Here is a 14,870-nt window from a genome sequence, read left to right as displayed (position 1 = left end):
ACTATTGGAATTTGAAAAACACTATGGGAAGTGCAACTAATTAACAATGCCACCAATCTTGTTACTGTGCAGGCAACACTACATTTGTATGACATTCATGAGTTGATGTTAAATATAAGCTTTACTCTGTCAAATCTAGCATGAAGTAAATTGTTGCCTAGAAAATCAAGTTTCTAAGGCAACAACAGACTTTTTTCTCCTTTTGGTGTTTGGTTACTGACAGGAAGCAGAGCGAGAATTGAATGCAACACTAATATGAAAACACATCAACTCTGACAGACTCAAACAAGAATAAAACAGTTTTCTGTTACTATGATGTATTTGCTGGCACTGTAGACAATGAAGATAATAACAACTGAACTGAAAGGACACAGCCAACCATCATACACTGTACCCCAATCAGCTCTGGTGTTATTATAAATGTCAAAGATTTAAATTAAATGATTCAACAGCATGTGAAGCATAATATGAGGACCTCTCCAACTCAGCATCAGGGCACCTACACATCAGTGCAGTGAAATCTAAATCTCTTTGGCCCACTTTGAGAGTTATAATTTTAGATGCAGCACAGCAGCGAGGTGCTAAAGCCAAAGGCCTCTTCAAGTGCCAGTGAGAGGCAGATGAAAGCTGCATTGAGCAGAAACACGATCAACTTGGAACAGGAGATACATTTGGTTAAATGTGATTTTTAGTCAAACATTGCTGCATTTTTGTTTATTAATGATTTAATTAAAATATTCTGTTGTACATTAGATTCATCGAGTGACATGTCATGTCAGATATCCTATATGTATGTACATGATTCAACATGTACGTGTAGAGAATCCTCATATACGCTTTAATATGACAAATTCATAAGTAGTGATGTTTGACAATGCCTGACCATAGACTGTGAAAAAATAATAGACCTTATAGACAATAATAGATCACTCGTTGGTTTGTTGCCTCCTATTTTGAAGCCTCAAGTTTGCCATCTTGGATTTCTGGAGCCTGAAGTGACCATATTTGTATGAGAGGGTGGAGCTGACCCTAACGCCAGCTGATTGATTGATTGAATGATTGATTAGCACGGTGCTTTTACAGTCTATGGTTAACTGTGATAATGCTAATTCTAATTTGGCTAGTAAAAAACAGCCATTACAACCATTAAAACAAAATGCACTTTCAGAAAATGGGGTCCTTAGAGGGTCTTTTAGTACAATCAAATGCTTTTTTGGCGACCAATTACCCTGACTTTCATGAACTGAAAACACACTGGAATAGTAATGGCTATGGCTACCCCTATTTCTGTGAATCTTGGGTTATACCACGGTTACATTACCTAACCAAAGTTGTCGCCATGGTAGCGACTTGTCAATCACAATGTAGCCATGCCATAAAGTATACCCTGCTATATCGTCTTTTTACAAAATTAACATCATGCTGTACTGATGAAGACTTGAAACTAGTGATTGAGACCATAAATTCATTAGGAAACTGTTTACTGAGGTAATAAATCAAGTGAGAAGAAGGGTCATTTTCTCAAAGATTTCCATATAATCGGACTTCTTTTTGGAGCCAGCAGAGTCGCCCCCTGATGGCCATTAGAGAGAATACAGGTTTAAGTCACTTCCACATTGGCTTCACTTTTCAGACCCAAAACTTGGTCCTGACATAACAGAAAATAGACTCCTGGTGTTTTTTTGTTGTTGTTGTTTTGTTTTGTTTTACATTACATGCATTATTGATGTGACCTTGAACAGTGCAGTCAAGATTTGATTAGATTTTGCTCACTTATATTTTGGAAATGTAAGCAAGTTTCCAAAGTGGAGCTGCAGAGACATACTGCAGCGATGATGTCAAAAAGACAAATCCTGGAGCTTCTCCACATACTGTGAATAATGAAACAACTGCATATATAACTCAAACAGATGAAAAATCGCAAGCAAAAACACCTTAGGAGTCAACAGGAATCAGTCAGTACTTCACTGTCATGGACTGATGGACCAACGAAAAAAAAAGGCAGTTTATGACATCATCAGTTTGTATCTTGATACTTTAATTTGCAACGTTAACCTTTCCCTTTAGGTTATACAGAAAGAACTGCTGAATCCATCTGATATTAAAGGTAACACTTTAGTTAAATACTATGATTTTATGGATTTGAAATCAAGCAATGGCTTTACTGAACTGCAACACCTTTCTCATCAAGTACATACATTCACACTTAAAAGCCACAAGTTACATGAAAACCTAACTTCATGTTACTTTCATGTTAAATAAATTAGACATTTTTTTTCAATTTCAAGGTGTGGCTGTCATCTAGGGTGCTGTAGTCTACTACTCCTGCACTTAAGGATAGGTTTTATGCTGCCAATATCAAAAGCGAATCTCTTGATGAATTTCTGAATGTTGAAGCATTGGAGAGTTGTTGGGGTAGCTTTGATTCTGCAAGATCATCCTTCTGTAAACTATCACCATTGTGGACCAAAGAAAAAGGCTTTGCTGTGACCAGCTTCATTTAAGAAACCAGCACAAAGCAAATTACACTTTTAGCCATGAAAAGAGAATGCACTGTGGGAGATCTGGACAAAATGTTTTTATTTTATTATCAGCATAGTTTAATACAATAACGAAAGTGGTTGATGGAGTAGAAAAGAGTGGAGCTGAAAACGTTTCTAATTAGAAGTAGATAGAAAGAGAGAGACAGAGAGATCGAAACAGATAGACATGAAATTGAAAGAGAGAGAGAGAGAGAGAGCAAGCAGGAGAGGGAACACATATTAAGAAGAGTTGGGAGGTCTTTGATCTGAACCCCCTGCCAAAGAAACCTTTGATTTAAAGATATTATGAGGGCTGAGAACTTAATATTGGATGCAGATCATTACTCGCTGGTTCTCATAGGGCCACAGGGGATAATTGTAAAGGGAAAAACTTCAAGTTCTATCTCACCCAGGCTTTGCCCTCCACTGGAATCTATGGGTACTACTCTCCTCCATTCACACACACACATATTCGCCCACTGAACTTTGTATAAACATAGCCGGCCAATCAGAATGTGCCTAGCAGAATACATGTAGAGCCCACAGTAAATAAAGCAGCATGCCTGCTATCCAACATCCTTTTCTCCTCAGTGAACAGCGAGTTTGCCCATTCGTTGGCCCCCCCGCACCTTCAAAAGATGTGTGGACAAGGCACTTCAGCTGTTGCACGACCGAGGTGTGAGGGTCTTCTTTTACCTTGATGACGTCATTGTCATGGCCTGGTCCAAAGAATGGGCTATGTACCACACAGCCCAATTGATCCTGCACCTAATCAAGTTAGGGTTCGCAATCAACTGGAAGAAGAGCACCCTTTCACCACAGCAACAGGTGGAATATTTGGGGGTTGTGCTCAACTCATGCAGACTATGAGCTGCTTTGTTGGAACTCAGACAGACAGCTCTACTGCAGGAAGTTCACAAACCGAGAAGGGGTGCAACAGTGACAACATTGACTGTGATGCAGGGGCTGGGGTTCATGGCAGCAGCCCACCCGGTGGTACCGCTGGGACTGCTGCACATGCGACGCCGTCAGAGACATGCAACGCCCTCAGAGACATGCAACGCCCTCAGAGGTGGTTTGCCAGTCTTCACTTGGATGCCAAGAAGCATAAGCACCACTTGATGAGCGTACCACCACGCAGTTGCCAGTCATCCTGATAGCTCCAGGTTATGTCTCAGCACCGTGGTATGCAGAGATGACTTAAATACTGGTGGCTCAGCCCTGGAGAATTCCCTAGTTTTGGAGGGCTCTGTCCCAGGAGGCAGGGGTGATAGGTGCGCTGTCCATTCTGGACCAGCCCCTCCAGGCTTGGCTCCTGAAAGGGACAGGCTAAAGTGGGCTGGACTGTCTGTGCAGTTCGTACAGACCATTCAGGTAGCAAGGGCAGGATCCACCACTGCCTGTTATAGGGCAAAGTGATTGGGATTCCAATGCTTGTGCAAGGAAAGGTAATTAGATCCCTTGATGTCTGAAGTCAGTTCTATTCTCTCCTTTTGGCAGTGTTTGCTAGACAAAGGGCCGTATCCTGCCACTATTAAAGTGTATGCAACAGCCGTTTCTTCCTGTCACAAGGGTTTTGATGACAGACTGGTCTTTAGACACCTTCTTGTGAAATGTTTCATGCAGGAGGTCAGGAGACAACGCCTGGTGATACATGTCCCTACCCCCCAAGGGGAACTGCAACTTGTGCTCAAGGCTCTGGCAAAGGATCCTTATGAGCCTCTAGGACACTCCTCTTTGAAGGCATTGTCACTCAAGACAGCTTTGCTGCTTCCTCTGACCTCAGCTAAAAGAGTGTGTGAGCTAAGCACCCTGTAGGTTCACCCCAGCTGCATGCTGCTTCATGGTGACCACAGCGGAGCTACTCTCAGACCAAATCCCTCCTTTCTTCCCAAGAACATACAGAGTTCTTTCAGGTCAAGGGTTGTTCAGCTGGATGCTTTTTAACCTCCACCCCATGTGGGGGACAGGGAGGTGAAAACTGCATTGGCTTTGCCCAGTTCACATGTTAGCATGTTTTGCTGAATGCACAGCTCCCATCAGATGCACCGTTCATGTTCTATGGGGATGGTGTGGCTGAAAAAGCCTTATCCAAGAAATGCCTTGCTAGGTGGCTTTGTGAGTGCATCTCAAACCATAAGCAGGCAGGAAGAGACCCTCCCACTGTGGTCTGCACACACACTACACGTAGCATGGCAGTGTCGGTGGCCTTGTTTAGTGCGATGAGTTTATAGGATATATGCACAACAGCGTTGCGGTCTGCGCCCTGTTCGTTTACATGGTTCTATCTCTTGGACATGTCAGGGTCCCTTTCACAGTCTGTGCTCACTAGATCAATCCAGGACTGGTGAAAAGGATAGGTGTGTGTGTCAGCTGTGTTTCACCTGACCCCCACTGACGAAAAAATTACAACCAAATCACTGTTCATTATGCCCAGGAAAGTAAAGGCAAGATAAAATAATTGTTTCTGTTTGGGCGGACAACCTCAAAGCATTAGCTTTTTACCATTTTAACCAATTATATATCTGCAAGTGCAAGTCAAATTCTTACCACCCCATCTCGCTGGATGATTTTTCTTTCCTCTTCGGTGCATATCTGGTGCATGTCTGGTGCCTATTCAAGTGCCAGCTTCCAGTATAATTGTGAACAAGCTTACCTTCTGTGCCAGAGCCTACTAACAAATCTAAGCTAACTAGCTTAAAAAGCCAAACAAAACCATTAGCTGCTGCTGGCAGCTGGCATCTCAAACAATGAGTGGTGGGAAGGAAGAAGAAAGATGGCCTGTGGACACATTCCTCTTATATTCAAACAGAAAGAAAGACTGAGTGTATTGTTCCTAATGAGGATGGAGTGCTCTGTGGATTCAAGACACACCGTTTTTGCCAAGTAAAATATCAATTATGCATGTTGATAGATTTGATAACATGTACACATGTTAATTCCCTTTTAGGAGTAAATTTAATGTTAGTGTAATGTTATAGTTCAAAGTTGTTCATAGATTCAAGGCACATTAGCGATTAGCTTGCCTTGCTCCATTAACATATTGTTAAATTTACCGGAGCCAAGCTTATGGTAAACATGTACTCCTTCTAAAAGATGATTTATGATTTCTTAAGACACCACCTCATTCAGTAAGCATTTAACATAATTTGGTATTTATTTTAGATCCCTGTAAAGCGAATGAATGTCATGATGTTCCCCAGATAATACTTGTCTGCCTAAGTTAATGACAAAATTTAACATTAAACATTGTTATAATTGCTGTAGTTCAGCTCAGTAATATATGAAAAGTCTGTTTTGTCAGTAAATAAACATAAGTGTCTGATCAACAATAATGATGCACTGCCATTATTTATGGTTAGGCTACCTCTGACGTCTCTTGCCCTTAATATCTTAGTGTATTTTGATATGCTTGTTAAAAAATAATTATGTTTTATGGTGTGACAATGCTGTGGTTAAGGTCTGGTTAGGTTTAGGTTGTATTTCAAAGGAGTCTTGTTAAAGAAAAATTACCCCCCCAGTCAATGAGTAGCAAACTAAGATGGACCAAATAATTTCATACTATTTGTAACCTCTCTGTATTTCTTCAGATTCTATGCAAATGAAGAGGGCAGTGTGCCATGTCAACAGCGTCTGCTTCACTTTCACTGTACCGGTCACAGTGTCAACACAGTGCCAAGGTACAGTGTATATGCTGAAAATAAATATGCCCTGTGAGGAAATATTATTGAATTGGGTGTGGGTCTATCAAATTTTAGAAATTCATTTTTATATGATATATGAAAGAAGTACGGTAAGTCAGTAACACATTCTCAGCCTAGATGACTGAATACATAGTTCAAAGTATGCTTACATCTCACTGGAATTTTTACAGCCAGGAAAAATATCCTTCGGCAAAATCTATTATGATATGAAATAATGACTATATCTTTACTAAAACAAACAAACAAACAAAAGACTAAAATGTGACTTTACACCCTTACAATTTTCAGTAGGTGGTTAAGACTAAAACTAAATTTAAAATTCTTGTCAAAATTAACACTGCATATCAGCAGTATTTGGCATAGTCTACCACCACCAACTCCAGGCCCCCTTGCAAAGCTTAGCATGTCTTGGAGAATATTTATCCAGTTGGGTCCCCAGGGATCCGGTGTTATGCAACTGGTCTGATTGCCCATTATTCCGAAACCCCAAAACTTCCCATTGGACCGAAAACCCATTAGTCCAAAGGCCCATTGCTCTCCCTTGAGTTTTTTGCACTTAATGTCCTAGTGTACTTTGACGTGCGAACACAAAGACGCCAATTACAAAATGCTTGCTTTTTAGTTAATTTAGTGCATACTAACCCTAACCCTGAGCTTTCAGTCCAATGGGAATTTTTTTGAACTCTTGGGGTTTGGAATAATGGGGCTTCAGACCAATGGGCAATCCCCAGGGCTCCTGCCATTGCACCACTGATATGTGGACAATCTCCCTGGGAAACCCTGTCCTCAACACAATCTCTGCATTGCTTTTGACTAAACCAAAACTCCAGCCAGCCTCTTCACTACAGGCCTTGATGTGGTCCTAACTGTTCCCCAAAACTTAGTGATCCTGGTGAATCTAAATCAGAGCCTGTCCTACCAGAAATGGCAATTGTAACTTCAGGTCCAAGTTTGAGTACTCTGTCTCTAGAGAACTCTATCTTTGGTGGTCTTTTTTCAAACCATTTTAGACCCTTAAAGCTCATCCAGAATGCTACAGCAAAATGTCTAAAGTTCTTCTATGTAACTCCTTCTCTATCCTCACCCCCTGGGTGCTTGTTTACTAGGGAAAATTATATTTTTAGCCTTTAAATGCAACCTTAAGATCATGATTTGACTTAACACCTTTGTCTATGTGCTAAACTTTTTGGTACTGTTCATCTGCTGTTCCTGCAACACCTGGCCTGCCTTCTGGTGCAGGTGAAATTAAATTATGTTCACACCTCAGTAAGGAGTCCCCATTTCCCACTGCTTACAGAAAACCCATTTTGTTTGAATCCATGCAGCCACCTGTTCCTCTGCCCAGGCTACACACTATTTTACTTATTTGACATTTGTAGTGGCTAGCTTTAAGTCAACATTTGTTTTGGCTGCTCTGTTTAGTTTGCCAGCTAATAAAACCAAAACCGTTAATTGCTCTCAAGCTACACCTGCTGTCTGATACAAATAAAGCTCAATTTCAGTTTGTGCAGGTTATTTTACTTTGTATAAAATGAAAATACAGGTTCACATTGAAACCTGGTTTGGAGAATGGCTAAATGGCTTTTGTAACAGCTAAACCCATTAAACTCTACAGTGATTTTGCTAGTTTTTAACTTCCTTTATTTATTCCCAGGAATGTCATATTAATTAAGTTAGGCTCTTCAGAAATGTCATTATTTTGCACATGAGTAGTACTATACATGCTCCAGGAGACTTGAGAAAAATAAAAATTGAATTTTTGTCTTTATCTACAAAGATTAAGATTTTCAATACAGCACAAATATAAATATATGAATCAATAGAGGAAATGGTCAGAGTTCCAGGGATATAGGAACCGTGTTTATGGGACATTCTCAGCCTCAGTAATGTCTAAAACTGTACTGATAGTGCCAAATGAACAAAGTACAGAAAACACTGATTGTGTTGCTAATTGTAATTGTTCTGTATCAGCCAGCAAGGCATCAATACATTTTGTGACATCATTCTGACTGATATCGAGTTGGGATGTCACATTTTTGGAAAAGAACAGAAGTCTTTTTCTTTTCTTTTCTTTTCTTCCTTTCTTTCTTTCTTTCTTTCTTTTGTTTTACATTATGGCAAATCTGCTCTACTCAGTTTTCAACACTTCCAGTCTAAACACAGGCATGGATGTAGCTGTAAAAAGATTGTCCAGATTACTTTTATGAAAGAAAGAGACAGAAATTTGATGATTATAGAGACAGAAGAAGAAGAAGTTATGAGGAGCATCTTTTTTTCTATGATTGAAGTGGATTTAACAATGTTTATCCTCACAGATCACAGAGAAACATCCATCATTCTAAAAGGTTTGGTCTGGTTTGACAGAGTTATGAATCCTCATGTTCTACAAATACACATACATTACACATAACCTGTGTTTTATGGCTGATTGAGATATTTTTAATATTTATTAATTTATGGTTTATTTCAACCTAGAGTATTTCCCATAAATGTTGTCTTGTGACTCCATGGGTTATGCTAACTTTGCACTTATATTATATTGGGCCATTATATTGGATATGTTCAGACACAGCATTGAGTGTAGGTCACCTGCGGTTATCAGGGCTCAGAGCCCAACACACATGCTTTCTATCAGACATGCTTGGTACAGACAACTGAAAAATTCAGCTGAAATGATGCCCCCTGTAGATAAGCCTTTATACTCAGTGATGGATCACCATATGGGCAAACTGTGCACACCCTTAGGTGCCCCAAATAAACTGAAATGTAAGGTTGCTTCTGTATTTTTGCCCAACCTTGCCATCTTGTGTTATAAAAGGGACAAAATCTAGTTATAATAACTTTAAGTTGAATATTTGTTATTACTTTAATATATTTATTCATGCCTACTTTCATATGATCACAAACCAACACAAAAAGGAGGGCTTCCTGTGTTTGCGGCCCTGCTGATGGATAAAATTTTGAACACAGGACATTTACTTTTAATGGAGTGTTATCAGACTAATGTGAAGGATCTTAATGTTTCTTCCACCGTTGGTTTAGACAATAAACACACTGTAGTTAATAGCTGTTCCTCACAAGTATAGTAATACATGTTTGTGTGTGAATGTAGATGCATGTCAAGTCACAAAGGCAGATAGATAGCAGGAAGATAACAGCCTGCAGGATATGTTGTAATTCCCTGAGTTTGTATTGCAGCATGTTGTAAAAAGACAATAGATTAAAGATCTTCATTATACAGCACGCCAGAGGATGAGCTTGAGAAAAAGAATAAGGAATGAATGAAGGCGTGAGATTGAAGAAAGTGGAAAAGAGAGAATAAAGGGTGCATTGGAGGACAGAAGTGAAACAGTCATGTGAACTGCATCTCTAAAACACAGAGAGAAACACTCTCCGTGCACACTCGAGACCCTGTTCACATGGGCAGGCATGAGCATAAACACACACACACACACACATACATAGATGCAGGAAAATGTTAAACACATACAAACAACAGCAAGAGAGCGAGAGAGAGAGAGAGCATTTGGAAGCTTGTATAATTCTCTCTGTGGGTGTCAATTAAATCTCTCAGCTCTGTCAACAGCACACACACACACACACACTTGTTCTCTTTCAACAGCTACTGCATCGTCAACACCGGCTGGCTTGGCAAGCAAGAGGGAGAGAGAGAAAGAGATAAGAGATAGAGAACTGGTAATATGAGAGCATGAAAGCACTGCAGGTAAGGAGGCACTGCAGCTGACACACACACACACACACACACACACACACACACACGCAAACAAACACATTGGTCTCATTTCATGTTTTCTCTGGGCTTGAATGCTGCAGAGGCCTGGCAAATGAACTATAGATGATATCTGCAAAGGCAGTCACACACACACACAAAGTAAGGAACACAGAAACATCACATCACCAGATGCAAACCAACCTACCTGGGAACATAAATTAACACAGAATTAATACAGACCGAATGTACACACTCCACTGTGAAACTAGTTTGACCGGTGACCATCTTCTGAGGAGTTTCACGTAATACGGCAAAATGCAAAACGCATCATGGGACTGAAAAAGCAAACTGTGTTATGAAAGCTACACTCAACACTGTCCTAAAGCCTTCACTGAATAAACAACAGAAGTCCACAGCACTGCAGTCTGAACTGTAACAGACCGTTCACAGGTTTGCTCCCTGCTGAGGTGTCCTAGTAACGACTAAACTCAGATTGACTCGGTCAGTGAACGCCACTCAGCTAATCGCTCCATGAGTAGAAAAACCCTTACAGTGCACGCCACAAACTGTTTTTGTGCTAGTTGCATTTATTTGACTCTCAGACACTCTTATTAGCTTCAAATATAGATGTTTTGCACATTTCCCTTTTCAGGATAACAAGGGTTATTTGAAAAAGTGAAGAAATATTTGACCTCAATAATGGCATTCAAGGTTCATGATGGATTGTATGTAGGTAGACTCACCTATTTTAATTTGAAAGCTGTCAAATATGACAATTTATTAAAGAACAGTAATCATTATCAGTGAAAACTGTGAGGTTTTATGGTTTAACTCTAAGCAACTGTGGGCTCACAGCAGACTCATGAACAACAAATTACACAGGTGGAAATGAAAACAGTATAGTACAGCCATGTCACCAACATTTCAGATTTCATAATGGACAATAGTTGAAACCTAAAATGTAAATAGTTTATTCATCAAGACCAATTAATGACAGATGTGAACTTTTCACAGCCTCTTCTCCCATTCTAGAAAAAAGGAAATCAAACTTGATGCACACATGTCACTTGGATTGCCATAACTACGCCCAAGAAGGCATTACACCCAAGCATAATAGCTTATTTTGCTTGTAAGAACCAGGGCCATTGTTGTGTATGTTGACTGACAGCAAGATAGACCAATCAGTTTGTGATCCAGCCTTACTTGGACCACTGGTCACCATAAAGGTAGGGATAAGGAGCAAAACAGCCAAGCATTTTTAGAGGATTATGTTTATTAATGTCAACAATTCAGTGTAGAAGACCAGATGTGTGATAAATTAAAGGAAGATTGTTTCAGTAAGGTGTTCTTCCTCCAAGTTTGTGGAACTCTACTGGAGGGATGAACAGAATTCTTGCAAAACATGTTCCCTCATTTGTAGTTTGGTGGTGGTGGAGAGTGCTGTCTAACACACTGCTCCAAAATCTGCTGTCGGTGTTCAACTGGTTGAGATCTGGTGACTCTGAAGGCCATAATATAATATGATTCACATCATTTTCATCCACATCAAACCACTCAGTGAGCTCTTGTAACCTGTATGGAAGACTCTGCATTTATTATGATCTTCCACTTATTTATTCAGGTTTTCACTTCAATTTTTCACCCATCTGTATGCTGACTGATATCAGGCTAACTGCCCACACTGAAGACACTTACCCCTCAAAGTGTAAAACACTAAAAGTTTTTTTATGAGAAGTCAGCCAAAAATATGACGAAATTAGTTATTTTGGAAACGTATTTTCACATGACCTAATGTGGGTTTATTATGGATGTTAAAAGAGCACAATAGCGTGCATTAATTTGCAGAATATTTTATTTAGTATGGAAATTCAGATTGGAATCTGTAAAATAACATTTATTTACATATGTAAAATGTATCTAATGTCCAGTTTCTTTGCAGAACTTGTGAATTGTGCTTTCTGTAATATATGAGATACACCGCAGGTGTTGTGGGTCAAATGTTCCTCTAATTCATGCAGAGCAATCTGTTATCTCAGTTAATAAACGCACACACACACACACACACACACACACACACACACACACACACACACACACACACACACACACACACACACACACACACAGAAAAAACAAGAAAACCGTGGGTTAAATTGTAATATTGCTGTAATTCCAGTCCCCTGTGAGGTTTGTTTGCAGCATTTTCACGGCACAAATCAATGCTGTCACCCCTGGCATTAATAATATGACATTCCAATTATAAAAACCAAACAATGTTAGAATAGACAGAAAGAAGAGAAAAATATTGAAGGTGCAGGATATATAAACCACACACACATACAATATTGACATATTGACCTCTGACTTTCAAACAAGATGCATGTTGACACTGATCTTCATCTTCATTTCTTGGAAAATGTGTCATCAGTACTCAGTAGTCTGTGCAGTGGTTGATAAATGTTTTTCCAGTAAAAACAGGTTACACGAAGCAGGAGGGAAAAAAAGTCATAAATTTAAATGGCAAAATTCACACAACTGATTTTTCTTGATGCCTCAGTTGGTATTTACCATCATCATACTGTTGTTTGACACAAAATAAAGAAAAAAACTCCTCAGTGAGGGATAATAAAATGCATTTGTTTTCTGCATTTAACCAATACAATGTATTCCACAGCAGTCCAAAGTGTGTTTGAGTTCCCACATCAACACTGTAAAAGCCCCATTAAAATGACTGAAATCCATCTAGTCCTCAAAGTATTTTCAGACCCACACGCTTGTTTTTCGCATGACCAACCTTCACAGCAGGTGCTGATGCAGTTTGCGCTCTGGAAATAAGATAAAAACATGGAAACAAAATGATGAATGCATAAAATATTTTGATCTATCCCAGTAGTAGAGTCCAAAGAATAAAAAACAGCACAAACATCAAATGGCAAAGAAATCACTGAATAATTCTAGATGTTCAGTATGGTAACCAATGCATAAAATCCCCTTAGGCTCATGAAATACTTGCTTTTTACCTGTTTGTCTGCATGGCCGAATCATCTGCAGCCAACACCACAATTGGGGTTGAGGTTTGATAGCATTTAATACAATAAAGTCCTTTGGAAACTCTAAGAAATAGGTTCAGCTGTCAACATTTGAAAGTGACTAAAGTTAAAAATAATTAAAAATTTAAGATATGTAATCATTGTTTATTTGCTGAGAAGGGAGAATGGCAGCCTCAGTTATGGTCACAACCTAAAGCTACAACTTGAAATTGAGCAGCATAAGACATGAAATGGTGATTACATGTAACCGATGTACACACTTTATACTTTTACAACTTATTTTTCGTAAGATTCTCCTGATTCAGAACCATTACGTTGACCATCTATCTAAATATTGAATAGATAAAGGTTTGAGAATAGTTCTGTTATCATTTCTTAGCAAATCTTGGTGTTTTGCCAACCAACAACAGGATCCAAAATGGAGTTATCAGAACCCAAACTTAACAAGATTATCTTTGTTGAGAACTTCTGATTTTGCACAACATAAACATAACTGTGAAACTCAAGGAGGCTACTACATCATTAATGATTCCATTACAGCAGACAAAACAGTAGTTGCAACAAGCTGTATTAGTTTCTCATGAAAGCATTTGCCATTGTGGCTGTGGTTTCTTCAGTCTGCTGATCTTTGACAGAACAACAACTAATGCTTTGACAGAACTTGGACTATATGGGGTAACCATTGTTAACATGTGAACATGTTGTTAAAAGCAAGTTACATACAGTTCTGTATGACAGTTCAGACACAGTAAAGCATTTCATTATTTAAGAAGGACAATAAAATCTATGTTTTATATGATTGTCTTCTAAATAGTTTAACTTAATGCTTCACTGAAAAACTGCTGTTACATGTGTAATAATACATTTATTTGTCATATCTTTGCAAAAAAAAGAGGGAGAGACCATCATTTTTCCCTTCGTCATTTCACTGTGAGACAATATGCAAAAAGCTATTAGAAATGCAATTGGTAGCTATTTAAAAATTAAACCCCAGCATACCCCCCTGCTAAAGCCAAATCCAAATAAACACTGTAAGCGCTAAATCTGTGGTGTCAGGAGTCTTTGAGCTGCCTTCAGCAGAGTCCACATTATTACCAAAGCTGGACCGCTACATGTCCTTGAGGGGCCAATTCATTAGTTAGCTGGAAAGCCCAATCAATCACAATGTATCAGGGAAGACTACAGATCATAATTCAGCTCAGGTAGAGCAAAGAGAAAAGGCAGGCAAATGAGACGATGGATGGATGGAAAGAAAGGCAAACAAGACAGATTGGCAGGACGGGAGAAAGGAAGAAGGATGATTGCAGATATAACCGCGGACAGTTAAAGGTGGTATCCCATGAGTTGCTTGGTGTTGCAGTCCTTAGAGATCACCTGTCGATCGAAAAGTGCACTGTAAGCTTTCTTTCACCTTTTAGACATGATAGTTATCATCAGGAGGAGGAGGATTTTTATAGAAAGAGCCATGAGGCATTGAGGGTGGACAGCTAATGGAAACCTGGCTACATGGTTGATGCTTATTGTGTTATAAGCGATTGAAAGCAGTAAAAAGGACATCTACTGTGCAGTATTTATGTGAACATTTTTATTTCAATTGATGTATTTTTTAAAAGAATCGTTTCTCACCTGTATGTCCAGGAGAATTGAGGTTTCATGATAAAATATAAGCTATTGATTAGAAAGAGAGAAGACTCTCTGATGTGCTCCCCTGGGATGTCAGCAGAAGAAAACACACACACAAACAAGCGGGTAACCTCTAGGGGCAGTCCCAAAGGTCTAAGTATGTCTCTTCTACTTGTCTGCAATTGTTCCCTTGCCTTCATTGATCTCTCATAGATCAATGTAATAAAATAGAAACAGG

The 14,870-nt window shown here is 39.2% G+C and overlaps 1 long non-coding RNA gene across 1 annotated transcript; it reads left to right on the top strand.

The window, feature by feature from the left end:
* The first annotated feature begins 6,050 nt into the window (after positions 1–6,050).
* On the top strand, positions 6,051–10,198 carry LOC137188730 (uncharacterized). The gene is made up of 3 exons (XR_010929496.1): positions 6,051–6,202; positions 8,542–8,571; positions 9,849–10,198. It is a non-coding gene; the product is annotated as an uncharacterized lncRNA (long non-coding RNA).
* The last annotated feature ends 4,672 nt before the right edge of the window (positions 10,199–14,870 follow it).

The sequence above is a fragment of the Thunnus thynnus genome, chromosome 9 (assembly GCF_963924715.1).
Source record: "Thunnus thynnus chromosome 9, fThuThy2.1, whole genome shotgun sequence".
Taxonomy (NCBI): domain Eukaryota; kingdom Metazoa; phylum Chordata; class Actinopteri; order Scombriformes; family Scombridae; genus Thunnus; species Thunnus thynnus.
Note: the sequence above shows the minus strand (reverse complement) of the source record. Positions and strands in the feature narration are given on the sequence as shown.